General features: G+C 47.7%; 18 non-coding genes across 18 annotated transcripts; all 18 read right to left on the minus strand.

Moving 5' to 3' along the window:
• Positions 1-881: 881 nt before the first annotated feature.
• Positions 882-1,072, minus strand: LOC142725461 (U2 spliceosomal RNA). The gene has a single exon (XR_012876536.1). It is a non-coding gene; the product is annotated as a U2 spliceosomal RNA (small nuclear RNA).
• Positions 1,073-2,364: 1,292 nt separating this feature from the next.
• On the minus strand, positions 2,365-2,555 carry LOC142725498 (U2 spliceosomal RNA). The gene has a single exon (XR_012876571.1). It is a non-coding gene; the product is annotated as a U2 spliceosomal RNA (small nuclear RNA).
• Positions 2,556-3,844: 1,289 nt separating this feature from the next.
• Positions 3,845-4,035, minus strand: LOC142725462 (U2 spliceosomal RNA). The gene has a single exon (XR_012876537.1). It is a non-coding gene; the product is annotated as a U2 spliceosomal RNA (small nuclear RNA).
• Positions 4,036-5,335: 1,300 nt separating this feature from the next.
• LOC142725463 (U2 spliceosomal RNA) lies at positions 5,336-5,526 on the minus strand. The gene has a single exon (XR_012876538.1). It is a non-coding gene; the product is annotated as a U2 spliceosomal RNA (small nuclear RNA).
• A 1,300-nt stretch (positions 5,527-6,826) lies between these two features.
• Positions 6,827-7,017, minus strand: LOC142725464 (U2 spliceosomal RNA). The gene has a single exon (XR_012876539.1). It is a non-coding gene; the product is annotated as a U2 spliceosomal RNA (small nuclear RNA).
• Positions 7,018-8,293: 1,276 nt separating this feature from the next.
• On the minus strand, positions 8,294-8,484 carry LOC142725465 (U2 spliceosomal RNA). The gene has a single exon (XR_012876540.1). It is a non-coding gene; the product is annotated as a U2 spliceosomal RNA (small nuclear RNA).
• A 1,292-nt stretch (positions 8,485-9,776) lies between these two features.
• On the minus strand, positions 9,777-9,967 carry LOC142725466 (U2 spliceosomal RNA). Its single transcript, XR_012876541.1, has one exon. It is a non-coding gene; the product is annotated as a U2 spliceosomal RNA (small nuclear RNA).
• A 1,284-nt stretch (positions 9,968-11,251) lies between these two features.
• LOC142725468 (U2 spliceosomal RNA) lies at positions 11,252-11,442 on the minus strand. The gene has a single exon (XR_012876542.1). It is a non-coding gene; the product is annotated as a U2 spliceosomal RNA (small nuclear RNA).
• Positions 11,443-12,738: 1,296 nt separating this feature from the next.
• On the minus strand, positions 12,739-12,929 carry LOC142725469 (U2 spliceosomal RNA). Its single transcript, XR_012876543.1, has one exon. It is a non-coding gene; the product is annotated as a U2 spliceosomal RNA (small nuclear RNA).
• Positions 12,930-14,229: 1,300 nt separating this feature from the next.
• On the minus strand, positions 14,230-14,420 carry LOC142725471 (U2 spliceosomal RNA). Its single transcript, XR_012876545.1, has one exon. It is a non-coding gene; the product is annotated as a U2 spliceosomal RNA (small nuclear RNA).
• Positions 14,421-15,712: 1,292 nt separating this feature from the next.
• On the minus strand, positions 15,713-15,903 carry LOC142725472 (U2 spliceosomal RNA). The gene has a single exon (XR_012876546.1). It is a non-coding gene; the product is annotated as a U2 spliceosomal RNA (small nuclear RNA).
• Positions 15,904-17,187: 1,284 nt separating this feature from the next.
• On the minus strand, positions 17,188-17,378 carry LOC142725473 (U2 spliceosomal RNA). The gene has a single exon (XR_012876547.1). It is a non-coding gene; the product is annotated as a U2 spliceosomal RNA (small nuclear RNA).
• A 1,304-nt stretch (positions 17,379-18,682) lies between these two features.
• Positions 18,683-18,873, minus strand: LOC142725474 (U2 spliceosomal RNA). Its single transcript, XR_012876548.1, has one exon. It is a non-coding gene; the product is annotated as a U2 spliceosomal RNA (small nuclear RNA).
• Positions 18,874-20,165: 1,292 nt separating this feature from the next.
• Positions 20,166-20,356, minus strand: LOC142725475 (U2 spliceosomal RNA). The gene has a single exon (XR_012876549.1). It is a non-coding gene; the product is annotated as a U2 spliceosomal RNA (small nuclear RNA).
• Positions 20,357-21,648: 1,292 nt separating this feature from the next.
• On the minus strand, positions 21,649-21,839 carry LOC142725476 (U2 spliceosomal RNA). Its single transcript, XR_012876550.1, has one exon. It is a non-coding gene; the product is annotated as a U2 spliceosomal RNA (small nuclear RNA).
• Positions 21,840-23,143: 1,304 nt separating this feature from the next.
• Positions 23,144-23,334, minus strand: LOC142725477 (U2 spliceosomal RNA). The gene has a single exon (XR_012876551.1). It is a non-coding gene; the product is annotated as a U2 spliceosomal RNA (small nuclear RNA).
• Positions 23,335-24,614: 1,280 nt separating this feature from the next.
• LOC142725479 (U2 spliceosomal RNA) lies at positions 24,615-24,805 on the minus strand. Its single transcript, XR_012876552.1, has one exon. It is a non-coding gene; the product is annotated as a U2 spliceosomal RNA (small nuclear RNA).
• A 1,292-nt stretch (positions 24,806-26,097) lies between these two features.
• On the minus strand, positions 26,098-26,288 carry LOC142725480 (U2 spliceosomal RNA). Its single transcript, XR_012876553.1, has one exon. It is a non-coding gene; the product is annotated as a U2 spliceosomal RNA (small nuclear RNA).
• Positions 26,289-26,741: the final 453 nt, after the last annotated feature.

The following is a 26,741-nucleotide window of genomic DNA, read 5'->3' on the forward strand; positions in this document are numbered from 1 at the left end:
ATTATGATGTCAGAAAGCTGGCTCTGGAATCCTGAGGGCTCCACTATGACACGTGCAAAGTTCCGTCTGAACTTTATATAAGACGGTGAGGCTCAGTCAGTCACTCAGTGTTGCCTGAGAGGGCAACACTGCAACAGCCGGCCGCCAGGCTGTCTTTTTTTTGCACAGCTAGTTGCCTCCAGGAGGCCACAAGAGGGAGACAAGGGACTGCAAAATGGAAAATAGGCATCCACCAACTTTACAGACAACTTCTCCTTGCTCCTACAACCTCCATCCTTGCACAGTTTGTTATTCTTCTAGGTAACATAGTAACAAATCCAAATTGCTGCTCTCTTTGTAGGCAAGCAAGGCTTTGTTGCAACTGCAATTCTTACTTCTTCTTGAAATGTAGGGACGACAGTACATTCCATCACATCCATCTAGTGTACACAGGTAGGTCCATTGTGGCGGGCAGGCGAGCGGGCGGGCTGCTTTATTGGCTGTTTGCTGTTCCCCTACTCCACTCCACTATTTGACTGTTGTGCTGCATCAATCAATCAATCAATCAATCAATCAATCAATCAATCAATCAATCAATCAATCAGTGGCTGGCTCAGGTGCAGCTCTTTAACTTACCTAAAAGGGAGGGCGGAGAGAAGACAAGGAAGGTGAATGAGGTGTTCCAATGTGAAATGCCGGAAACACAGAAACACAGACGACACACAACAAGAGGTGGCAATCTATTCATTAATTGCATTTAATCAATGAGCTCATTATCACTCATGCATTGTCCAACAGGTGTTGAAATAATGGGATTAAAAGGGGAGATCCCTTCAGAAAGACAGAAACAATAGCAAAGACAAAAAACACTTTTGGAATCTGCTTTTAGTCAACACATAAGGAAAGGGTGCACCGGTCCTGGAAATACTGCAATACCAGGTCAATGCGTGGAGTGGACAGAGCAAGCTCTATTTCCATCTCCCTGTTCTAAAAATCCATTTAATATATGGTCCCCAGATAGGGGACGTATCAGATATTAAACTGATAAGAACAGATACTACACTTGATCTTAGCCAAAAGGCCGAGAAGCGATAACCCGAACGGGCCGCGCGTTGCCCGAGCCTGCCCGATACTGCTGTTCAGCCCTTGCAGCGATTCAGCCTACTTCTAGGCAATTCCATGGGGCCCTGCAGGCTCACACACTCACAGCTACACGGGAGGTGAATAAAGGCCGGAGAGGAAGCCAGACAGGATTTGCTTCTTTTGCTTGCACCACAATGCAGTGCTGAAAGAGGAGGAATCTACATAAAAACGCCTTCCTGGCAACGCCCAAATGCCCTGCTGCCATGCAGATAAACATTGGCAGCGGCAGCAAGTGCATGCCCACAGCCACCCCTTGTTCCTTCACACCTTGTATCAGCTGTAATCCAGTCCAGTCCAGTGCTGCCTGCTGAGCAGCACTGACCAACACTGCCTGGGCCCAGGCTTTTATCTCTGAGGCCCCATTATGATGTCAGAAAGCTGGCTCTGGAATCCTGAGGGCTCCACTATGACACGTGCAAAGTTCCGTCTGAACTTTATATAAGACGGTGAGGCTCAGTCAGTCACTCAGTGTTGCCTGAGAGGGCAACACTGCAACAGCCGGCCGCCAGGCTGTCTTTTTTTTGCACAGCTAGTTGCCTCCAGGAGGCCACAAGAGGGAGACAAGGGACTGCAAAATGGAAAATAGGCATCCACCAACTTTACAGACAACTTCTCCTTGCTCCTACAACCTCCATCCTTGCACAGTTTGTTATTCTTCTAGGTAACATAGTAACAAATCCAAATTGCTGCTCTCTTTGTAGGCAAGCAAGGCTTTGTTGCAACTGCAATTCTTACTTCTTCTTGAAATGTAGGGACGACAGTACATTCCATCACATCCATCTAGTGTACACAGGTAGGTCCATTGTGGCGGGCAGGCGAGCGGGCGGGCTGCTTTATTGGCTGTTTGCTGTTCCCCTACTCCACTCCACTATTTGACTGTTGTGCTGCATCAATCAATCAATCAATCAATCAATCAATCAATCAATCAATCAATCAATCAATCAGTGGCTGGCTCAGGTGCAGCTCTTTAACTTACCTAAAAGGGAGGGCGGAGAGAAGACAAGGAAGGTGAATGAGGTGTTCCAATGTGAAATGCCGGAAACACAGAAACACAGACGACACACAACAAGAGGTGGCAATCTATTCATTAATTGCATTTAATCAATGAGCTCATTATCACTCATGCATTGTCCAACAGGTGTTGAAATAATGGGATTAAAAGGGGAGATCCCTTCAGAAAGACAGAAACAATAGCAAAGACAAAAAACACTTTTGGAATCTGCTTTTAGTCAACACATAAGGAAAGGGTGCACCGGTCCTGGAAATACTGCAATACCAGGTCAAAGCGTGGAGTGGACAGAGCAAGCTCTATTTCCATCTCCCTGTTCTAAAAATCCATTTAATATATGGTCCCCAGATAGGGGACGTATCAGATATTAAACTGATAAGAACAGATACTACACTTGATCTTAGCCAAAAGGCCGAGAAGCGATAACCCGAACGGGCCGCGCGTTGCCCGAGCCTGCCCGATACTGCTGTTCAGCCCTTGCAGCGATTCAGCCTACTTCTAGGCAATTCCATGGGGCCCTGCAGGCTCACACACTCACAGCTACACGGGAGGTGAATAAAGGCCGGAGAGGAAGCCAGACAGGATTTGCTTCTTTTGCTTGCACCACAATGCAGTGCTGAAAGAGGAGGAATCTACATAAAAACGCCTTCCTGGCAACGCCCAAATGCCCTGCTGCCATGCAGATAAACACTGGCAGCGGCAGCAAGTGCATGCCCACAGCCACCCCTTGTTCCTTCACACCTTGTATCAGCTGTAATCCAGTCCAGTCCAGTGCTGCCTGCTGAGCAGCACTGACCAACACTGCCTGGGCCCAGGCTTTTATCTCTGAGGCCCCATTATGATGTCAGAAAGCTGGCTCTGGAATCCTGAGGGCTCCACTATGACACGTGCAAAGTTCCGTCTGAACTTTATATAAGACGGTGAGGCTCAGTCAGTCACTCAGTGTTGCCTGAGAGGGCAACACTGCAACAGCCGGCCGCCAGGCTGTCTTTTTTTTTGCACAGCTAGTTGCCTCCAGGAGGCCACAAGAGGGAGACAAGGGACTGCAAAATGGAAAATAGGCATCCACCAACTTTACAGACAACTTCTCCTTGCTCCTACAACCTCCATCCTTGCACAGTTTGTTATTCTTCTAGGTAACATAGTAACAAATCCAAATTGCTGCTCTCTTTGTAGGCAAGCAAGGCTTTGTTGCAACTGCAATTCTTACTTCTTCTTGAAATGTAGGGACGACAGTACATTCCATCACATCCATCTAGTGTACACAGGTAGGTCCATTGTGGCGGGCAGGCGAGCGGGCGGGCTGCTTTATTGGCTGTTTGCTGTTCCCCTACTCCACTCCACTATTTGACTGTTGTGCTGCATCAATCAATCAATCAATCAATCAATCAATCAATCAATCAATCAATCAATCAGTGGCTGGCTCAGGTGCAGCTCTTTAACTTACCTAAAAGGGAGGGCGGAGAGAAGACAAGGAAGGTGAATGAGGTGTTCCAATGTGAAATGCCGGAAACACAGAAACACAGACGACACACAACAAGAGGTGGCAATCTATTCATTAATTGCATTTAATCAATGAGCTCATTATCACTCATGCATTGTCCAACAGGTGTTGAAATAATGGGATTAAAAGGGGAGATCCCTTCAGAAAGACAGAAACAATAGCAAAGACAAAAAACACTTTTGGAATCTGCTTTTAGTCAACACATAAGGAAAGGGTGCACCGGTCCTGGAAATACTGCAATACCAGGTCAATGCGTGGAGTGGACAGAGCAAGCTCTATTTCCATCTCCCTGTTCTAAAAATCCATTTAATATATGGTCCCCAGATAGGGGACGTATCAGATATTAAACTGATAAGAACAGATACTACACTTGATCTTAGCCAAAAGGCCGAGAAGCGATAACCCGAACGGGCCGCGCGTTGCCCGAGCCTGCCCGATACTGCTGTTCAGCCCTTGCAGCGATTCAGCCTACTTCTAGGCAATTCCATGGGGCCCTGCAGGCTCACACACTCACAGCTACACGGGAGGTGAATAAAGGCCGGAGAGGAAGCCAGACAGGATTTGCTTCTTTTGCTTGCACCACAATGCAGTGCTGAAAGAGGAGGAATCTACATAAAAACGCCTTCCTGGCAACGCCCAAATGCCCTGCTGCCATGCAGATAAACACTGGCAGCGGCAGCAAGTGCATGCCCACAGCCACCCCTTGTTCCTTCACACCTTGTATCAGCTGTAATCCAGTCCAGTCCAGTGCTGCCTGCTGAGCAGCACTGACCAACACTGCCTGGGCCCAGGCTTTTATCTCTGAGGCCCCATTATGATGTCAGAAAGCTGGCTCTGGAATCCTGAGGGCTCCACTATGACACGTGCAAAGTTCCGTCTGAACTTTATATAAGACGGTGAGGCTCAGTCAGTCACTCAGTGTTGCCTGAGAGGGCAACACTGCAACAGCCGGCCGCCAGGCTGTCTTTTTTTTGCACAGCTAGTTGCCTCCAGGAGGCCACAAGAGGGAGACAAGGGACTGCAAAATGGAAAATAGGCATCCACCAACTTTACAGACAACTTCTCCTTGCTCCTACAACCTCCATCCTTGCACAGTTTGTTATTCTTCTAGGTAACATAGTAACAAATCCAAATTGCTGCTCTCTTTGTAGGCAAGCAAGGCTTTGTTGCAACTGCAATTCTTACTTCTTCTTGAAATGTAGGGACGACAGTACATTCCATCACATCCATCTAGTGTACACAGGTAGGTCCATTGTGGCGGGCAGGCGAGCGGGCGGGCTGCTTTATTGGCTGTTTGCTGTTCCCCTACTCCACTCCACTATTTGACTGTTGTGCTGCATCAATCAATCAATCAATCAATCAATCAATCAATCAATCAATCAATCAATCAATCAATCAATCAGTGGCTGGCTCAGGTGCAGCTCTTTAACTTACCTAAAAGGGAGGGCGGAGAGAAGACAAGGAAGGTGAATGAGGTGTTCCAATGTGAAATGCCGGAAACACAGAAACACAGACGACACAAAACAAGAGGTGGCAATCTATTCATTAATTGCATTTAATCAATGAGCTCATTATCACTCATGCATTGTCCAACAGGTGTTGAAATAATGGGATTAAAAGGGGAGATCCCTTCAGAAAGACAGAAACAATAGCAAAGACAAAAAACACTTTTGGAATCTGCTTTTAGTCAACACATAAGGAAAGGGTGCACCGGTCCTGGAAATACTGCAATACCAGGTCAATGCGTGGAGTGGACAGAGCAAGCTCTATTTCCATCTCCCTGTTCTAAAAATCCATTTAATATATGGTCCCCAGATAGGGGACGTATCAGATATTAAACTGATAAGAACAGATACTACACTTGATCTTAGCCAAAAGGCCGAGAAGCGATAACCCGAACGGGCCGCGCGTTGCCCGAGCCTGCCCGATACTGCTGTTCAGCCCTTGCAGCGATTCAGCCTACTTCTAGGCAATTCCATGGGGCCCTGCAGGCTCACACACTCACAGCTACACGGGAGGTGAATAAAGGCCGGAGAGGAAGCCAGACAGGATTTGCTTCTTTTGCTTGCACCACAATGCAGTGCTGAAAGAGGAGGAATCTACATAAAAACGCCTTCCTGGCAACGCCCAAATGCCCTGCTGCCATGCAGATAAACACTGGCAGCGGCAGCAAGTGCATGCCCACAGCCACCCCTTGTTCCTTCACACCTTGTATCAGCTGTAATCCAGTCCAGTCCAGTGCTGCCTGCTGAGCAGCACTGACCAACACTGCCTGGGCCCAGGCTTTTATCTCTGAGGCCCCATTATGATGTCAGAAAGCTGGCTCTGGAATCCTGAGGGCTCCACTATGACACGTGCAAAGTTCCGTCTGAACTTTATATAAGACGGTGAGGCTCAGTCAGTCACTCAGTGTTGCCTGAGAGGGCAACACTGCAACAGCCGGCCGCCAGGCTGTCTTTTTTTTGCACAGCTAGTTGCCTCCAGGAGGCCACAAGAGGGAGACAAGGGACTGCAAAATGGAAAATAGGCATCCACCAACTTTACAGACAACTTCTCCTTGCTCCTACAACCTCCATCCTTGCACAGTTTGTTATTCTTCTAGGTAACATAGTAACAAATCCAAATTGCTGCTCTCTTTGTAGGCAAGCAAGGCTTTGTTGCAACTGCAATTCTTACTTCTTCTTGAAATGTAGGGACGACAGTACATTCCATCACATCCATCTAGTGTACACAGGTAGGTCCATTGTGGCGGGCAGGCGAGCGGGCGGGCTGCTTTATTGGCTGTTTGCTGTTCCCCTACTCCACTCCACTATTTGACTGTTGTGCTGCATCAATCAATCAATCAATCAATCAATCAATCAATCAATCAATCAATCAATCAATCAATCAATCAGTGGCTGGCTCAGGTGCAGCTCTTTAACTTACCTAAAAGGGAGGGCGGAGAGAAGACAAGGAAGGTGAATGAGGTGTTCCAATGTGAAATGCCGGAAACACAGAAACACAGACGACACACAACAAGAGGTGGCAATCTATTCATTAATTGCATTTAATCAATGAGCTCATTATCACTCATGCATTGTCCAACAGGTGTTGACATAATGGGATTAAAAGGGGAGATCCCTTCAGAAAGACAGAAACAATAGCAAAGACAAAAAACACTTTTGGAATCTGCTTTTAGTCAACACATAAGGAAAGGGTGCACCGGTCCTGGAAATACTGCAATACCAGGTCAATGCGTGGAGTGGACAGAGCAAGCTCTATTTCCATCTCCCTGTTCTAAAAATCCATTTAATATATGGTCCCCAGATAGGGGACGTATCAGATATTAAACTGATAAGAACAGATACTACACTTGATCTTAGCCAAAAGGCCGAGAAGCGATAACCCGAACGGGCCGCGCGTTGCCCGAGCCTGCCCGATACTGCTGTTCAGCCCTTGCAGCGATTCAGCCTACTTCTAGGCAATTCCATGGGGCCCTGCAGGCTCACACACTCACAGCTACACGGGAGGTGAATAAAGGCCGGAGAGGAAGCCAGACAGGATTTGCTTCTTTTGCTTGCACCACAATGCAGTGCTGAAAGAGGAGGAATCTACATAAAAACGCCTTCCTGGCAACGCCCAAATGCCCTGCTGCCATGCAGATAAACACTGGCAGCGGCAGCAAGTGCATGCCCACAGCCACCCCTTGTTCCTTCACACCTTGTATCAGCTGTAATCCAGTCCAGTCCAGTGCTGCCTGCTGAGCAGCACTGACCAACACTGCCTGGGCCCAGGCTTTTATCTCTGAGGCCCCATTATGATGTCAGAAAGCTGGCTCTGGAATCCTGAGGGCTCCACTATGACACGTGCAAAGTTCCGTCTGAACTTTATATAAGACGGTGAGGCTCAGTCAGTCACTCAGTGTTGCCTGAGAGGGCAACACTGCAACAGCCGGCCGCCAGGCTGTCTTTTTTTTGCACAGCTAGTTGCCTCCAGGAGGCCACAAGAGGGAGACAAGGGACTGCAAAATGGAAAATAGGCATCCACCAACTTTACAGACAACTTCTCCTTGCTCCTACAACCTCCATCCTTGCACAGTTTGTTATTCTTCTAGGTAACATAGTAACAAATCCAAATTGCTGCTCTCTTTGTAGGCAAGCAAGGCTTTGTTGCAACTGCAATTCTTACTTCTTCTTGAAATGTAGGGACGACAGTACATTCCATCACATCCATCTAGTGTACACAGGTAGGTCCATTGTGGCGGGCAGGCGAGCGGGCGGGCTGCTTTATTGGCTGTTTGCTGTTCCCCTACTCCACTCCACTATTTGACTGTTGTGCTGCATCAATCAATCAATCAATCAATCAATCAATCAATCAATCAGTGGCTGGCTCAGGTGCAGCTCTTTAACTTACCTAAAAGGGAGGGCGGAGAGAAGACAAGGAAGGTGAATGAGGTGTTCCAATGTGAAATGCCGGAAACACAGAAACACAGACGACACACAACAAGAGGTGGCAATCTATTCATTAATTGCATTTAATCAATGAGCTCATTATCACTCATGCATTGTCCAACAGGTGTTGAAATAATGGGATTAAAAGGGGAGATCCCTTCAGAAAGACAGAAACAATAGCAAAGACAAAAAACACTTTTGGAATCTGCTTTTAGTCAACACATAAGGAAAGGGTGCACCGGTCCTGGAAATACTGCAATACCAGGTCAATGCGTGGAGTGGACAGAGCAAGCTCTATTTCCATCTCCCTGTTCTAAAAATCCATTTAATATATGGTCCCCAGATAGGGGACGTATCAGATATTAAACTGATAAGAACAGATACTACACTTGATCTTAGCCAAAAGGCCGAGAAGCGATAACCCGAACGGGCCGCGCGTTGCCCGAGCCTGCCCGATACTGCTGTTCAGCCCTTGCAGCGATTCAGCCTACTTCTAGGCAATTCCATGGGGCCCTGCAGGCTCACACACTCACAGCTACACGGGAGGTGAATAAAGGCCGGAGAGGAAGCCAGACAGGATTTGCTTCTTTTGCTTGCACCACAATGCAGTGCTGAAAGAGGAGGAATCTACATAAAAACGCCTTCCTGGCAACGCCCAAATGCCCTGCTGCCATGCAGATAAACACTGGCAGCGGCAGCAAGTGCATGCCCACAGCCACCCCTTGTTCCTTCACACCTTGTATCAGCTGTAATCCAGTCCAGTCCAGTGCTGCCTGCTGAGCAGCACTGACCAACACTGCCTGGGCCCAGGCTTTTATCTCTGAGGCCCCATTATGATGTCAGAAAGCTGGCTCTGGAATCCTGAGGGCTCCACTATGACACGTGCAAAGTTCCGTCTGAACTTTATATAAGACGGTGAGGCTCAGTCAGTCACTCAGTGTTGCCTGAGAGGGCAACACTGCAACAGCCGGCCGCCAGGCTGTCTTTTTTTTGCACAGCTAGTTGCCTCCAGGAGGCCACAAGAGGGAGACAAGGGACTGCAAAATGGAAAATAGGCATCCACCAACTTTACAGACAACTTCTCCTTGCTCCTACAACCTCCATCCTTGCACAGTTTGTTATTCTTCTAGGTAACATAGTAACAAATCCAAATTGCTGCTCTCTTTGTAGGCAAGCAAGGCTTTGTTGCAACTGCAATTCTTACTTCTTCTTGAAATGTAGGGACGACAGTACATTCCATCACATCCATCTAGTGTACACAGGTAGGTCCATTGTGGCGGGCAGGCGAGCGGGCGGGCTGCTTTATTGGCTGTTTGCTGTTCCCCTACTCCACTCCACTATTTGACTGTTGTGCTGCATCAATCAATCAATCAATCAATCAATCAATCAATCAATCAATCAATCAATCAATCAGTGGCTGGCTCAGGTGCAGCTCTTTAACTTACCTAAAAGGGAGGGCGGAGAGAAGACAAGGAAGGTGAATGAGGTGTTCCAATGTGAAATGCCGGAAACACAGAAACACAGACGACACACAACAAGAGGTGGCAATCTATTCATTAATTGCATTTAATCAATGAGCTCATTATCACTCATGCATTGTCCAACAGGTGTTGACATAATGGGATTAAAAGGGGAGATCCCTTCAGAAAGACAGAAACAATAGCAAAGACAAAAAACACTTTTGGAATCTGCTTTTAGTCAACACATAAGGAAAGGGTGCACCGGTCCTGGAAATACTGCAATACCAGGTCAATGCGTGGAGTGGACAGAGCAAGCTCTATTTCCATCTCCCTGTTCTAAAAATCCATTTAATATATGGTCCCCAGATAGGGGACGTATCAGATATTAAACTGATAAGAACAGATACTACACTTGATCTTAGCCAAAAGGCCGAGAAGCGATAACCCGAACGGGCCGCGCGTTGCCCGAGCCTGCCCGATACTGCTGTTCAGCCCTTGCAGCGATTCAGCCTACTTCTAGGCAATTCCATGGGGCCCTGCAGGCTCACACACTCACAGCTACACGGGAGGTGAATAAAGGCCGGAGAGGAAGCCAGACAGGATTTGCTTCTTTTGCTTGCACCACAATGCAGTGCTGAAAGAGGAGGAATCTACATAAAAACGCCTTCCTGGCAACGCCCAAATGCCCTGCTGCCATGCAGATAAACACTGGCAGCGGCAGCAAGTGCATGCCCACAGCCACCCCTTGTTCCTTCACACCTTGTATCAGCTGTAATCCAGTCCAGTCCAGTGCTGCCTGCTGAGCAGCACTGACCAACACTGCCTGGGCCCAGGCTTTTATCTCTGAGGCCCCATTATGATGTCAGAAAGCTGGCTCTGGAATCCTGAGGGCTCCACTATGACACGTGCAAAGTTCCGTCTGAACTTTATATAAGACGGTGAGGCTCAGTCAGTCACTCAGTGTTGCCTGAGAGGGCAACACTGCAACAGCCGGCCGCCAGGCTGTCTTTTTTTTGCACAGCTAGTTGCCTCCAGGAGGCCACAAGAGGGAGACAAGGGACTGCAAAATGGAAAATAGGCATCCACCAACTTTACAGACAACTTCTCCTTGCTCCTACAACCTCCATCCTTGCACAGTTTGTTATTCTTCTAGGTAACATAGTAACAAATCCAAATTGCTGCTCTCTTTGTAGGCAAGCAAGGCTTTGTTGCAACTGCAATTCTTACTTCTTCTTGAAATGTAGGGACGACAGTACATTCCATCACATCCATCTAGTGTACACAGGTAGGTCCATTGTGGCGGGCAGGCGAGCGGGCGGGCTGCTTTATTGGCTGTTTGCTGTTCCCCTACTCCACTCCACTATTTGACTGTTGTGCTGCATCAATCAATCAATCAATCAATCAATCAATCAATCAATCAATCAATCAGTGGCTGGCTCAGGTGCAGCTCTTTAACTTACCTAAAAGGGAGGGCGGAGAGAAGACAAGGAAGGTGAATGAGGTGTTCCAATGTGAAATGCCGGAAACACAGAAACACAGACGACACACAACAAGAGGTGGCAATCTATTCATTAATTGCATTTAATCAATGAGCTCATTATCACTCATGCATTGTCCAACAGGTGTTGAAATAATGGGATTAAAAGGGGAGATCCCTTCAGAAAGACAGAAACAATAGCAAAGACAAAAAACACTTTTGGAATCTGCTTTTAGTCAACACATAAGGAAAGGGTGCACCGGTCCTGGAAATACTGCAATACCAGGTCAATGCGTGGAGTGGACAGAGCAAGCTCTATTTCCATCTCCCTGTTCTAAAAATCCATTTAATATATGGTCCCCAGATAGGGGACGTATCAGATATTAAACTGATAAGAACAGATACTACACTTGATCTTAGCCAAAAGGCCGAGAAGCGATAACCCGAACGGGCCGCGCGTTGCCCGAGCCTGCCCGATACTGCTGTTCAGCCCTTGCAGCGATTCAGCCTACTTCTAGGCAATTCCATGGGGCCCTGCAGGCTCACACACTCACAGCTACACGGGAGGTGAATAAAGGCCGGAGAGGAAGCCAGACAGGATTTGCTTCTTTTGCTTGCACCACAATGCAGTGCTGAAAGAGGAGGAATCTACATAAAAACGCCTTCCTGGCAACGCCCAAATGCCCTGCTGCCATGCAGATAAACACTGGCAGCGGCAGCAAGTGCATGCCCACAGCCACCCCTTGTTCCTTCACACCTTGTATCAGCTGTAATCCAGTCCAGTCCAGTGCTGCCTGCTGAGCAGCACTGACCAACACTGCCTGGGCCCAGGCTTTTATCTCTGAGGCCCCATTATGATGTCAGAAAGCTGGCTCTGGAATCCTGAGGGCTCCACTATGACACGTGCAAAGTTCCGTCTGAACTTTATATAAGACGGTGAGGCTCAGTCAGTCACTCAGTGTTGCCTGAGAGGGCAACACTGCAACAGCCGGCCGCCAGGCTGTCTTTTTTTTGCACAGCTAGTTGCCTCCAGGAGGCCACAAGAGGGAGACAAGGGACTGCAAAATGGAAAATAGGCATCCACCAACTTTACAGACAACTTCTCCTTGCTCCTACAACCTCCATCCTTGCACAGTTTGTTATTCTTCTAGGTAACATAGTAACAAATCCAAATTGCTGCTCTCTTTGTAGGCAAGCAAGGCTTTGTTGCAACTGCAATTCTTACTTCTTCTTGAAATGTAGGGACGACAGTACATTCCATCACATCCATCTAGTGTACACAGGTAGGTCCATTGTGGCGGGCAGGCGAGCGGGCGGGCTGCTTTATTGGCTGTTTGCTGTTCCCCTACTCCACTCCACTATTTGACTGTTGTGCTGCATCAATCAATCAATCAATCAATCAATCAATCAATCAATCAATCAATCAATCAATCAATCAATGGCTGGCTCAGGTGCAGCTCTTTAACTTACCTAAAAGGGAGGGCGGAGAGAAGACAAGGAAGGTGAATGAGGTGTTCCAATGTGAAATGCCGGAAACACAGAAACACAGACGACACACAACAAGAGGTGGCAATCTATTCATTAATTGCATTTAATCAATGAGCTCATTATCACTCATGCATTGTCCAACAGGTGTTGAAATAATGGGATTAAAAGGGGAGATCCCTTCAGAAAGACAGAAACAATAGCAAAGACAAAAAACACTTTTGGAATCTGCTTTTAGTCAACACATAAGGAAAGGGTGCACCGGTCCTGGAAATACTGCAATACCAGGTCAATGCGTGGAGTGGACAGAGCAAGCTCTATTTCCATCTCCCTGTTCTAAAAATCCATTTAATATATGGTCCCCAGATAGGGGACGTATCAGATATTAAACTGATAAGAACAGATACTACACTTGATCTTAGCCAAAAGGCCGAGAAGCGATAACCCGAACGGGCCGCGCGTTGCCCGAGCCTGCCCGATACTGCTGTTCAGCCCTTGCAGCGATTCAGCCTACTTCTAGGCAATTCCATGGGGCCCTGCAGGCTCACACACTCACAGCTACACGGGAGGTGAATAAAGGCCGGAGAGGAAGCCAGACAGGATTTGCTTCTTTTGCTTGCACCACAATGCAGTGCTGAAAGAGGAGGAATCTACATAAAAACGCCTTCCTGGCAACGCCCAAATGCCCTGCTGCCATGCAGATAAACACTGGCAGCGGCAGCAAGTGCATGCCCACAGCCACCCCTTGTTCCTTCACACCTTGTATCAGCTGTAATCCAGTCCAGTCCAGTGCTGCCTGCTGAGCAGCACTGACCAACACTGCCTGGGCCCAGGCTTTTATCTCTGAGGCCCCATTATGATGTCAGAAAGCTGGCTCTGGAATCCTGAGGGCTCCACTATGAAACGTGCAAAGTTCCGTCTGAACTTTATATAAGACGGTGAGGCTCAGTCAGTCACTCAGTGTTGCCTGAGAGGGCAACACTGCAACAGCCGGCCGCCAGGCTGTCTTTTTTTTGCACAGCTAGTTGCCTCCAGGAGGCCACAAGAGGGAGACAAGGGACTGCAAAATGGAAAATAGGCATCCACCAACTTTACAGACAACTTCTCCTTGCTCCTACAACCTCCATCCTTGCACAGTTTGTTATTCTTCTAGGTAACATAGTAACAAATCCAAATTGCTGCTCTCTTTGTAGGCAAGCAAGGCTTTGTTGCAACTGCAATTCTTACTTCTTCTTGAAATGTAGGGACGACAGTACATTCCATCACATCCATCTAGTGTACACAGGTAGGTCCATTGTGGCGGGCAGGCGAGCGGGCGGGCTGCTTTATTGGCTGTTTGCTGTTCCCCTACTCCACTCCACTATTTGACTGTTGTGCTGCATCAATCAATCAATCAATCAATCAATCAATCAATCAATCAATCAATCAATCAATCAATCAATCAGTGGCTGGCTCAGGTGCAGCTCTTTAACTTACCTAAAAGGGAGGGCGGAGAGAAGACAAGGAAGGTGAATGAGGTGTTCCAATGTGAAATGCCGGAAACACAGAAACACAGACGACACACAACAAGAGGTGGCAATCTATTCATTAATTGCATTTAATCAATGAGCTCATTATCACTCATGCATTGTCCAACAGGTGTTGAAATAATGGGATTAAAAGGGGAGATCCCTTCAGAAAGACAGAAACAATAGCAAAGACAAAAAACACTTTTGGAATCTGCTTTTAGTCAACACATAAGGAAAGGGTGCACCGGTCCTGGAAATACTGCAATACCAGGTCAATGCGTGGAGTGGACAGAGCAAGCTCTATTTCCATCTCCCTGTTCTAAAAATCCATTTAATATATGGTCCCCAGATAGGGGACGTATCAGATATTAAACTGATAAGAACAGATACTACACTTGATCTTAGCCAAAAGGCCGAGAAGCGATAACCCGAACGGGCCGCGCGTTGCCCGAGCCTGCCCGATACTGCTGTTCAGCCCTTGCAGCGATTCAGCCTACTTCTAGGCAATTCCATGGGGCCCTGCAGGCTCACACATTCACAGCTACACGGGAGGTGAATAAAGGCCGGAGAGGAAGCCAGACAGGATTTGCTTCTTTTGCTTGCACCACAATGCAGTGCTGAAAGAGGAGGAATCTACATAAAAACGCCTTCCTGGCAACGCCCAAATGCCCTGCTGCCATGCAGATAAACACTGGCAGCGGCAGCAAGTGCATGCCCACAGCCACCCCTTGTTCCTTCACACCTTGTATCAGCTGTAATCCAGTCCAGTCCAGTGCTGCCTGCTGAGCAGCACTGACCAACACTGCCTGGGCCCAGGCTTTTATCTCTGAGGCCCCATTATGATGTCAGAAAGCTGGCTCTGGAATCCTGAGGGCTCCACTATGACACGTGCAAAGTTCCGTCTGAACTTTATATAAGACGGTGAGGCTCAGTCAGTCACTCAGTGTTGCCTGAGAGGGCAACACTGCAACAGCCGGCCGCCAGGCTGTCTTTTTTTTGCACAGCTAGTTGCCTCCAGGAGGCCACAAGAGGGAGACAAGGGACTGCAAAATGGAAAATAGGCATCCACCAACTTTACAGACAACTTCTCCTTGCTCCTACAACCTCCATCCTTGCACAGTTTGTTATTCTTCTAGGTAACATAGTAACAAATCCAAATTGCTGCTCTCTTTGTAGGCAAGCAAGGCTTTGTTGCAACTGCAATTCTTACTTCTTCTTGAAATGTAGGGACGACAGTACATTCCATCACATCCATCTAGTGTACACAGGTAGGTCCATTGTGGCGGGCAGGCGAGCGGGCGGGCTGCTTTATTGGCTGTTTGCTGTTCCCCTACTCCACTCCACTATTTGACTGTTGTGCTGCATCAATCAATCAATCAATCAATCAATCAATCAATCAATCAATCAATCAATCAATCAGTGGCTGGCTCAGGTGCAGCTCTTTAACTTACCTAAAAGGGAGGGCGGAGAGAAGACAAGGAAGGTGAATGAGGTGTTCCAATGTGAAATGCCGGAAACACAGAAACACAGACGACACACAACAAGAGGTGGCAATCTATTCATTAATTGCATTTAATCAATGAGCTCATTATCACTCATGCATTGTCCAACAGGTGTTGAAATAATGGGATAAAAAGGGGAGATCCCTTCAGAAAGACAGAAACAATAGCAAAGACAAAAAACACTTTTGGAATCTGCTTTTAGTCAACACATAAGGAAAGGGTGCACCGGTCCTGGAAATACTGCAATACCAGGTCAATGCGTGGAGTGGACAGAGCAAGCTCTATTTCCATCTCCCTGTTCTAAAAATCCATTTAATATATGGTCCCCAGATAGGGGACGTATCAGATATTAAACTGATAAGAACAGATACTACACTTGATCTTAGCCAAAAGGCCGAGAAGCGATAACCCGAACGGGCCGCGCGTTGCCCGAGCCTGCCCGATACTGCTGTTCAGCCCTTGCAGCGATTCAGCCTACTTCTAGGCAATTCCATGGGGCCCTGCAGGCTCACACACTCACAGCTACACGGGAGGTGAATAAAGGCCGGAGAGGAAGCCAGACAGGATTTGCTTCTTTTGCTTGCACCACAATGCAGTGCTGAAAGAGGAGGAATCTACATAAAAACGCCTTCCTGGCAACGCCCAAATGCCCTGCTGCCATGCAGATAAAAACTGGCAGCGGCAGCAAGTGCATGCCCACAGCCACCCCTTGTTCCTTCACACCTTGTATCAGCTGTAATCCAGTCCAGTCCAGTGCTGCCTGCTGAGCAGCACTGACCAACACTGCCTGGGCCCAGGCTTTTATCTCTGAGGCCCCATTATGATGTCAGAAAGCTGGCTCTGGAATCCTGAGGGCTCCACTATGACACGTGCAAAGTTCCGTCTGAACTTTATATAAGACGGTGAGGCTCAGTCAGTCACTCAGTGTTGCCTGAGAGGGCAACACTGCAACAGCCGGCCGCCAGGCTGTCTTTTTTTTGCACAGCTAGTTGCCTCCAGGAGGCCACAAGAGGGAGACAAGGGACTGCAAAATGGAAAATAGGCATCCACCAACTTTACAGACAACTTCTCCTTGCTCCTACAACCTCCATCCTTGCACAGTTTGTTATTCTTCTAGGTAACATAGTAACAAATCCAAATTGCTGCTCTCTTTGTAGGCAAGCAAGGCTTTGTTGCAACTGCAATTCTTACTTCTTCTTGAAATGTAGGGACGACAGTACATTCCATCACATCCATCTAGTGTACACAGGTAGGTCCATTGTGGCGGGCAGGCGAGCGGGCGGGCTGCTTTATTGGCTGTTTGCTGTTCCCCTACTCCACTCCACTATTTGACTGTTGTGCTGCATCAATCAATCAATCAATCAATCAATCAATCAATCAATCAATCAATCAGTGGCTGGCTCAGGTGCAGCTCTTTAACTTACCTAAAAGGGAGGGCGGAGAGAAGACAAGGAAGGTGAATGAGGTGTTCCAATGTGAAATGCCGGAAACACAGAAACACAGACGACACACAACAAGAGGTGGCAATCTATTCATTAATTGCATTTAATCAATGAGCTCATTATCACTCATGCATTGTCCAACAGGTGTTGAAATAATGGGATAAAAAGGGGAGATCCCTTCAGAAAGACAGAAACAATAGCAAAGACAAAAAACACTTTTGGAATCTGCTTTTAGTCAACACATAAGGAAAGGGTGCACCGGTCCTGGAAATACTGCAATACCAGGTCAATGCGTGGAGTGGACAGAGCAAGCTCTATTTCCATCTCCCTGTTCTAAAAATCCATTTAATATATGGTCCCCAGATAGGGGACGTATCAGATATTAAACTGATAAGAACAGATACTACACTTGATCTTAGCCAAAAGGCCGAGAAGCGATAACCCGAACGGGCCGCGCGTTGCCCGAGCCTGCCCGATACTGCTGTTCAGCCCTTGCAGCGATTCAGCCTACTTCTAGGCAATTCCATGGGGCCCTGCAGGCTCACACACTCACAGCTACACGGGAGGTGAATAAAGGCCGGAGAGGAAGCCAGACAGGATTTGCTTCTTTTGCTTGCACCACAATGCAGTGCTGAAAGAGGAGGAATCTACATAAAAACGCCTTCCTGGCAACGCCCAAATGCCCTGCTGCCATGCAGATAAAAACTGGCAGCGGCAGCAAGTGCATGCCCACAGCCACCCCTTGTTCCTTCACACCTTGTATCAGCTGTAATCCAGTCCAGTCCAGTGCTGCCTGTTGAGCAGCACTGACCAACACTGCCTGGGCCCAGGCTTTTATCTCTGAGGCCCCATTATGATGTCAGAAAGCTGGCTCTGGAATCCTGAGGGCTCCACTATGACACGTGCAAAGTTCCGTCTGAACTTTATATAAGACGGTGAGGCTCAGTCAGTCACTCAGTGTTGCCTGAGAGGGCAACACTGCAACAGCCGGCCGCCAGGCTGTCTTTTTTTTGCACAGCTAGTTGCCTCCAGGAGGCCACAAGAGGGAGACAAGGGACTGCAAAATGGAAAATAGGCATCCACCAACTTTACAGACAACTTCTCCTTGCTCCTACAACCTCCATCCTTGCACAGTTTGTTATTCTTCTAGGTAACATAGTAACAAATCCAAATTGCTGCTCTCTTTGTAGGCAAGCAAGGCTTTGTTGCAACTGCAATTCTTACTTCTTCTTGAAATGTAGGGACGACAGTACATTCCATCACATCCATCTAGTGTACACAGGTAGGTCCATTGTGGCGGGCAGGCGAGCGGGCGGGCTGCTTTATTGGCTGTTTGCTGTTCCCCTACTCCACTCCACTATTTGACTGTTGTGCTGCATCAATCAATCAATCAATCAATCAATCAATCAATCAATCAATCAATCAATCAATCAATCAATCAATCAATGGCTGGCTCAGGTGCAGCTCTTTAACTTACCTAAAAGGGAGGGCGGAGAGAAGACAAGGAAGGTGAATGAGGTGTTCCAATGTGAAATGCCGGAAACACAGAAACACAGACGACACACAACAAGAGGTGGCAATCTATTCATTAATTGCATTTAATCAATGAGCTCATTATCACTCATGCATTGTCCAACAGGTGTTGAAATAATGGGATTAAAAGGGGAGATCCCTTCAGAAAGACAGAAACAATAGCAAAGACAAAAAACACTTTTGGAATCTGCTTTTAGTCAACACATAAGGAAAGGGTGCACCGGTCCTGGAAATACTGCAATACCAGGTCAATGCGTGGAGTGGACAGAGCAAGCTCTATTTCCATCTCCCTGTTCTAAAAATCCATTTAATATATGGTCCCCAGATAGGGGACGTATCAGATATTAAACTGATAAGAACAGATACTACACTTGATCTTAGCCAAAAGGCCGAGAAGCGATAACCCGAACGGGCCGCGCGTTGCCCGAGCCTGCCCGATACTGCTGTTCAGCCCTTGCAGCGATTCAGCCTACTTCTAGGCAATTCCATGGGGCCCTGCAGGCTCACACACTCACAGCTACACGGGAGGTGAATAAAGGCCGGAGAGGAAGCCAGACAGGATTTGCTTCTTTTGCTTGCACCACAATGCAGTGCTGAAAGAGGAGGAATCTACATAAAAACGCCTTCCTGGCAACGCCCAAATGCCCTGCTGCCATGCAGATAAACACTGGCAGCGGCAGCAAGTGCATGCCCACAGCCACCCCTTGTTCCTTCACACCTTGTATCAGCTGTAATCCAGTCCAGTCCAGTGCTGCCTGCTGAGCAGCACTGACCAACACTGCCTGGGCCCAGGCTTTTATCTCTGAGGCCCCATTATGATGTCAGAAAGCTGGCTCTGGAATCCTGAGGGCTCCACTATGACACGTGCAAAGTTCCGTCTGAACTTTATATAAGACGGTGAGGCTCAGTCAGTCACTCAGTGTTGCCTGAGAGGGCAACACTGCAACAGCCGGCCGCCAGGCTGTCTTTTTTTTGCACAGCTAGTTGCCTCCAGGAGGCCACAAGAGGGAGACAAGGGACTGCAAAATGGAAAATAGGCATCCACCAACTTTACAGACAACTTCTCCTTGCTCCTACAACCTCCATCCTTGCACAGTTTGTTATTCTTCTAGGTAACATAGTAACAAATCCAAATTGCTGCTCTCTTTGTAGGCAAGCAAGGCTTTGTTGCAACTGCAATTCTTACTTCTTCTTGAAATGTAGGGACGACAGTACATTCCATCACATCCATCTAGTGTACACAGGTAGGTCCATTGTGGCGGGCAGGCGAGCGGGCGGGCTGCTTTATTGGCTGTTTGCTGTTCCCCTACTCCACTCCACTATTTGACTGTTGTGCTGCATCAATCAATCAATCAATCAATCAATCAATCAATCAATCAATCAATCAATCAATCAATGGCTGGCTCAGGTGCAGCTCTTTAACTTACCTAAAAGGGAGGGCGGAGAGAAGACAAGGAAGGTGAATGAGGTGTTCCAATGTGAAATGCCGGAAACACAGAAACACAGACGACACACAACAAGAGGTGGCAATCTATTCATTAATTGCATTTAATCAATGAGCTCATTATCACTCATGCATTGTCCAACAGGTGTTGAAATAATGGGATTAAAAGGGGAGATCCCTTCAGAAAGACAGAAACAATAGCAAAGACAAAAAACACTTTTGGAATCTGCTTTTAGTCAACACATAAGGAAAGGGTGCACCGGTCCTGGAAATACTGCAATACCAGGTCAATGCGTGGAGTGGACAGAGCAAGCTCTATTTCCATCTCCCTGTTCTAAAAATCCATTTAATATATGGTCCCCAGATAGGGGACGTATCAGATATTAAACTGATAAGAACAGATACTACACTTGATCTTAGCCAAAAGGCCGAGAAGCGATAACCCGAACGGGCCGCGCGTTGCCCGAGCCTGCCCGATACTGCTGTTCAGCCCTTGCAGCGATTCAGCCTACTTCTAGGCAATTCCATGGGGCCCTGCAGGCTCACACACTCACAGCTACACGGGAGGTGAATAAAGGCCGGAGAGGAAGCCAGACAGGATTTGCTTCTTTTGCTTGCACCACAATGCAGTGCTGAAATAGGAGGAATCTACATAAAAATGCCTTCCTGGCAACGCCCAAATGCCCTGCTGCCATGCAGATAAACACTGGCAGCGGCAGCAAGTGCATGCCCACAGCCACCCCTTGTTCCTTCACACCTTGTATCAGCTGTAATCCAGTCCAGTCCAGTGCTGCCTGCTGAGCAGCACTGACCAACACTGCCTGGGCCCAGGCTTTTATCTCTGAGGCCCCATTATGATGTCAGAAAGCTGGCTCTGGAATCCTGAGGGCTCCACTATGACACGTGCAAAGTTCCGTCTGAACTTTATATAAGACGGTGAGGCTCAGTCAGTCACTCAGTGTTGCCTGAGAGGGCAACACTGCAACAGCCGGCCGCCAGGCTGTCTTTTTTTTGCACAGCTAGTTGCCTCCAGGAGGCCACAAGAGGGAGACAAGGGACTGCAAAATGGAAAATAGGCATCCACCAACTTTACAGACAACTTCTCCTTGCTCCTACAACCTCCATCCTTGCACATTTTGTTATTCTTCTAGGTAACATAGTAACAAATCCAAATTGCTGCTCTCTTTGTAGGCAAGCAAGGCTTTGTTGCAACTGCAATTCTTACTTCTTCTTGAAATGTAGGGACGACAGTACATTCCATCACATCCATCTAGTGTACACAGGTAGGTCCATTGTGGCGGGCAGGCGAGCGGGCGGGCTGCTTTATTGGCTGTTTGCTGTTCCCCTACTCCACTCCACTATTTGACTGTTGTGCTGCATCAATCAATCAATCAATCAATCAATCAATCAATCAATCAATCAATCAATCAATCAGTGGCTGGCTCAGGTGCAGCTCTTTAACTTACCTAAAAGGGAGGGCGGAGAGAAGACAAGGAAGGTGAATGAGGTGTTCCAACGTGAAATGCCGGAAACACAGAAACACAGACGACACACAACAAGAGGTGGCAATCTATTCATTAATTGCATTTAATCAATGAGCTCATTATCACTCATGCATTGTCCAACAGGTGTTGAAATAATGGGATTAAAAGGGGAGATCCCTTCAGAAAGACAGAAACAATAGCAAAGACAAAAAACACTTTTGGAATCTGCTTTTAGTCAACACATAAGGAAAGGGTGCACCGGTCCTGGAAATACTGCAATACCAGGTCAATGCGTGGAGTGGACAGAGCAAGCTCTATTTCCATCTCCCTGTTCTAAAAATCCATTTAATATATGGTCCCCAGATAGGGGACGTATCAGATATTAAACTGATAAGAACAGATACTACACTTGATCTTAGCCAAAAGGCCGAGAAGCGATAACCCGAACGGGCCGCGCGTTGCCCGAGCCTGCCCGATACTGCTGTTCAGCCCTTGCAGCGATTCAGCCTACTTCTAGGCAATTCCATGGGGCCCTGCAGGCTCACACACTCACAGCTACACGGGAGGTGAATAAAGGCCGGAGAGGAAGCCAGACAGGATTTGCTTCTTTTGCTTGCACCACAATGCAGTGCTGAAAGAGGAGGAATCTACATAAAAACGCCTTCCTGGCAACGCCCAAATGCCCTGCTGCCATGCAGATAAACACTGGCAGCGGCAGCAAGTGCATGCCCACAGCCACCCCTTGTTCCTTCACACCTTGTATCAGCTGTAATCCAGTCCAGTCCAGTGCTGCCTGCTGAGCAGCACTGACCAACACTGCCTGGGCCCAGGCTTTTATCTCTGAGGCCCCATTATGATGTCAGAAAGCTGGCTCTGGAATCCTGAGGGCTCCACTATGACACGTGCAAAGTTCCGTCTGAACTTTATATAAGACGGTGAGGCTCAGTCAGTCACTCAGTGTTGCCTGAGAGGGCAACACTGCAACAGCCGGCCGCCAGGCTGTCTTTTTTTTGCACAGCTAGTTGCCTCCAGGAGGCCACAAGAGGGAGACAAGGGACTGCAAAATGGAAAATAGGCATCCACCAACTTTACAGACAACTTCTCCTTGCTCCTACAACCTCCATCCTTGCACAGTTTGTTATTCTTCTAGGTAACATAGTAACAAATCCAAATTGCTGCTCTCTTTGTAGGCAAGCAAGGCTTTGTTGCAACTGCAATTCTTACTTCTTCTTGAAATGTAGGGACGACAGTACATTCCATCACATCCATCTAGTGTACACAGGTAGGTCCATTGTGGCGGGCAGGCGAGCGGGCGGGCTGCTTTATTGGCTGTTTGCTGTTCCCCTACTCCACTCCACTATTTGACTGTTGTGCTGCATCAATCAATCAATCAATCAATCAATCAATCAATCAATCAATCAATCAATCAATCAATCAATCAATCAGTGGCTGGCTCAGGTGCAGCTCTTTAACTTACCTAAAAGGGAGGGCGGAGAGAAGACAAGGAAGGTGAATGAGGTGTTCCAATGTGAAATGCCGGAAACACAGAAACACAGACGACACACAACAAGAGGTGGCAATCTATTCATTAATTGCATTTAATCAATGAGCTCATTATCACTCATGCATTGTCCAACAGGTGTTGAAATAATGGGATTAAAAGGGGAGATCCCTTCAGAAAGACAGAAACAATAGCAAAGACAAAAAACACTTTTGGAATCTGCTTTTAGTCAACACATAAGGAAAGGGTGCACCGGTCCTGGAAATACTGCAATACCAGGTCAATGCGTGGAGTGGACAGAGCAAGCTCTATTTCCATCTCCCTGTTCTAAAAATCCATTTAATATATGGTCCCCAGATAGGGGACGTATCAGATATTAAACTGATAAGAACAGATACTACACTTGATCTTAGCCAAAAGGCCGAGAAGCGATAACCCGAACGGGCCGCGCGTTGCCCGAGCCTGCCCGATACTGCTGTTCAGCCCTTGCAGCGATTCAGCCTACTTCTAGGCAATTCCATGGGGCCCTGCAGGCTCACACACTCACAGCTACACGGGAGGTGAATAAAGGCCGGAGAGGAAGCCAGACAGGATTTGCTTCTTTTGCTTGCACCACAATGCAGTGCTGAAAGAGGAGGAATCTACATAAAAACGCCTTCCTGGCAACGCCCAAATGCCCTGCTGCCATGCAGATAAACACTGGCAGCGGCAGCAAGTGCATGCCCACAGCCACCCCTTGTTCCTTCACACCTTGTATCAGCTGTAATCCAGTCCAGTCCAGTGCTGCCTGCTGAGCAGCACTGACCAACACTGCCTGGGCCCAGGCTTTTATCTCTGAGGCCCCATTATGATGTCAGAAAGCTGGCTCTGGAATCCTGAGGGCTCCACTATGACACGTGCAAAGTTCCGTCTGAACTTTATATAAGACGGTGAGGCTCAGTCAGTCACTCAGTGTTGCCTGAGAGGGCAACACTGCAACAGCCGGCCGCCAGGCTGTCTTTTTTTTGCACAGCTAGTTGCCTCCAGGAGGCCACAAGAGGGAGACAAGGGACTGCAAAATGGAAAATAGGCATCCACCAACTTTACAGACAACTTCTCCTTGCTCCTACAACCTCCATCCTTGCACAGTTTGTTATTCTTCTAGGTAACATAGTAACAAATCCAAATTGCTGCTCTCTTTGTAGGCAAGCAAGGCTTTGTTGCAACTGCAATTCTTACTTCTTCTTGAAATGTAGGGACGACAGTACATTCCATCACATCCATCTAGTGTACACAGGTAGGTCCATTGTGGCGGGCAGGCGAGCGGGCGGGCTGCTTTATTGGCTGTTTGCTGTTCCCCTACTCCACTCCACTATTTGACTGTTGTGCTGCATCAATCAATCAATCAATCAATCAATCAATCAATCAATCAATCAGTGGCTGGCTCAGGTGCAGCTCTTTAACTTACCTAAAAGGGAGGGCGGAGAGAAGACAAGGAAGGTGAATGAGGTGTTCCAATGTGAAATGCCGGAAACACAGAAACACAGACGACACACAACAAGAGGTGGCAATCTATTCATTAATTGCATTTAATCAATGAGCTCATTATCACTCATGCATTGTCCAACAGGTGTTGAAATAATGGGATTAAAAGGGGAGATCCCTTCAGAAAGACAGAAACAATAGCAAAGACAAAAAACACTTTTGGAATCTGCTTTTAGTCAACACATAAGGAAAGGGTGCACCGGTCCTGGAAATACTGCAATACCAGGTCAATGCGTGGAGTGGACAGAGCAAGCTCTATTTCCATCTCCCTGTTCTAAAAATCCATTTAATATATGGTCCCCAGATAGGGGACGTATCAGATATTAAACTGATAAGAACAGATACTACACTTGATCTTAGCCAAAAGGCCGAGAAGCGATAACCCGAACGGGCCGCGCGTTGCCCGAGCCTGCCCGATACTGCTGTTCAGCCCTTGCAGCGATTCAGCCTACTTCTAGGCAATTCCATGGGGCCCTGCAGGCTCACACACTCACAGCTACACGGGAGGTGAATAAAGGCCGGAGAGGAAGCCAGACAGGATTTGCTTCTTTTGCTTGCACCACAATGCAGTGCTGAAAGAGGAGGAATCTACATAAAAACGCCTTCCTGGCAACGCCCAAATGCCCTGCTGCCATGCAGATAAACACTGGCAGCGGCAGCAAGTGCATGCCCACAGCCACCCCTTGTTCCTTCACACCTTGTATCAGCTGTAATCCAGTCCAGTCCAGTGCTGCCTGCTGAGCAGCACTGACCAACACTGCCTGGGCCCAGGCTTTTATCTCTGAGGCCCCATTATGATGTCAGAAAGCTGGCTCTGGAATCCTGAGGGCTCCACTATGACACGTGCAAAGTTCCGTCTGAACTTTATATAAGACGGTGAGGCTCAGTCAGTCACTCAGTGTTGCCTGAGAGGGCAACACTGCAACAGCCGGCCGCCAGGCTGTCTTTTTTTTGCACAGCTAGTTGCCTCCAGGAGGCCACAAGAGGGAGACAAGGGACTGCAAAATGGAAAATAGGCATCCACCAACTTTACAGACAACTTCTCCTTGCTCCTACAACCTCCATCCTTGCACAGTTTGTTATTCTTCTAGGTAACATAGTAACAAATCCAAATTGCTGCTCTCTTTGTAGGCAAGCAAGGCTTTGTTGCAACTGCAATTCTTACTTCTTCTTGAAATGTAGGGACGACAGTACATTCCATCACATCCATCTAGTGTACACAGGTAGGTCCATTGTGGCGGGCAGGCGAGCGGGCGGGCTGCTTTATTGGCTGTTTGCTGTTCCCCTACTCCACTCCACTATTTGACTGTTGTGCTGCATCAATCAATCAATCAATCAATCAATCAATCAATCAATCAATCAATCAATCAATCAGTGGCTGGCTCAGGTGCAGCTCTTTAACTTACCTAAAAGGGAGGGCGGAGAGAAGACAAGGAAGGTGAATGAGGTGTTCCAATGTGAAATGCCGGAAACACAGAAACACAGACGACACACAACAAGAGGTGGCAATCTATTCATTAATTGCATTTAATCAATGAGCTCATTATCACTCATGCATTGTCCAACAGGTGTTGAAATAATGGGATTAAAAGGGGAGATCCCTTCAGAAAGACAGAAACAATAGCAAAGACAAAAAACACTTTTGGAATCTGCTTTTAGTCAACACATAAGGAAAGGGTGCACCGGTCCTGGAAATACTGCAATACCAGGTCAATGCGTGGAGTGGACAGAGCAAGCTCTATTTCCATCTCCCTGTTCTAAAAATCCATTTAATATATGGTCCCCAGATAGGGGACGTATCAGATATTAAACTGATAAGAACAGATACTACACTTGATCTTAGCCAAAAGGCCGAGAAGCGATAACCCGAACGGGCCGCGCGTTGCCCGAGCCTGCCCGATACTGCTGTTCAGCCCTTGCAGCGATTCAGCCTACTTCTAGGCAATTCCATGGGGCCCTGCAGGCTCACACACTCACAGCTACACGGGAGGTGAATAAAGGCCGGAGAGGAAGCCAGACAGGATTTGCTTCTTTTGCTTGCACCACAATGCAGTGCTGAAAGAGGAGGAATCTACATAAAAACGCCTTCCTGGCAACGCCCAAATGCCCTGCTGCCATGCAGATAAACACTGGCAGCGGCAGCAAGTGCATGCCCACAGCCACCCCTTGTTCCTTCACACCTTGTATCAGCTGTAATCCAGTCCAGTCCAGTGCTGCCTGCTGAGCAGCACTGACCAACACTGCCTGGGCCCAGGCTTTTATCTCTGAGGCCCCATTATGATGTCAGAAAGCTGGCTCTGGAATCCTGAGGGCTCC

This window comes from Rhinoderma darwinii, unplaced genomic scaffold, assembly GCF_050947455.1.
Source record: "Rhinoderma darwinii isolate aRhiDar2 unplaced genomic scaffold, aRhiDar2.hap1 Scaffold_607, whole genome shotgun sequence".
In the NCBI taxonomy this organism is placed as follows: domain Eukaryota; kingdom Metazoa; phylum Chordata; class Amphibia; order Anura; family Rhinodermatidae; genus Rhinoderma; species Rhinoderma darwinii.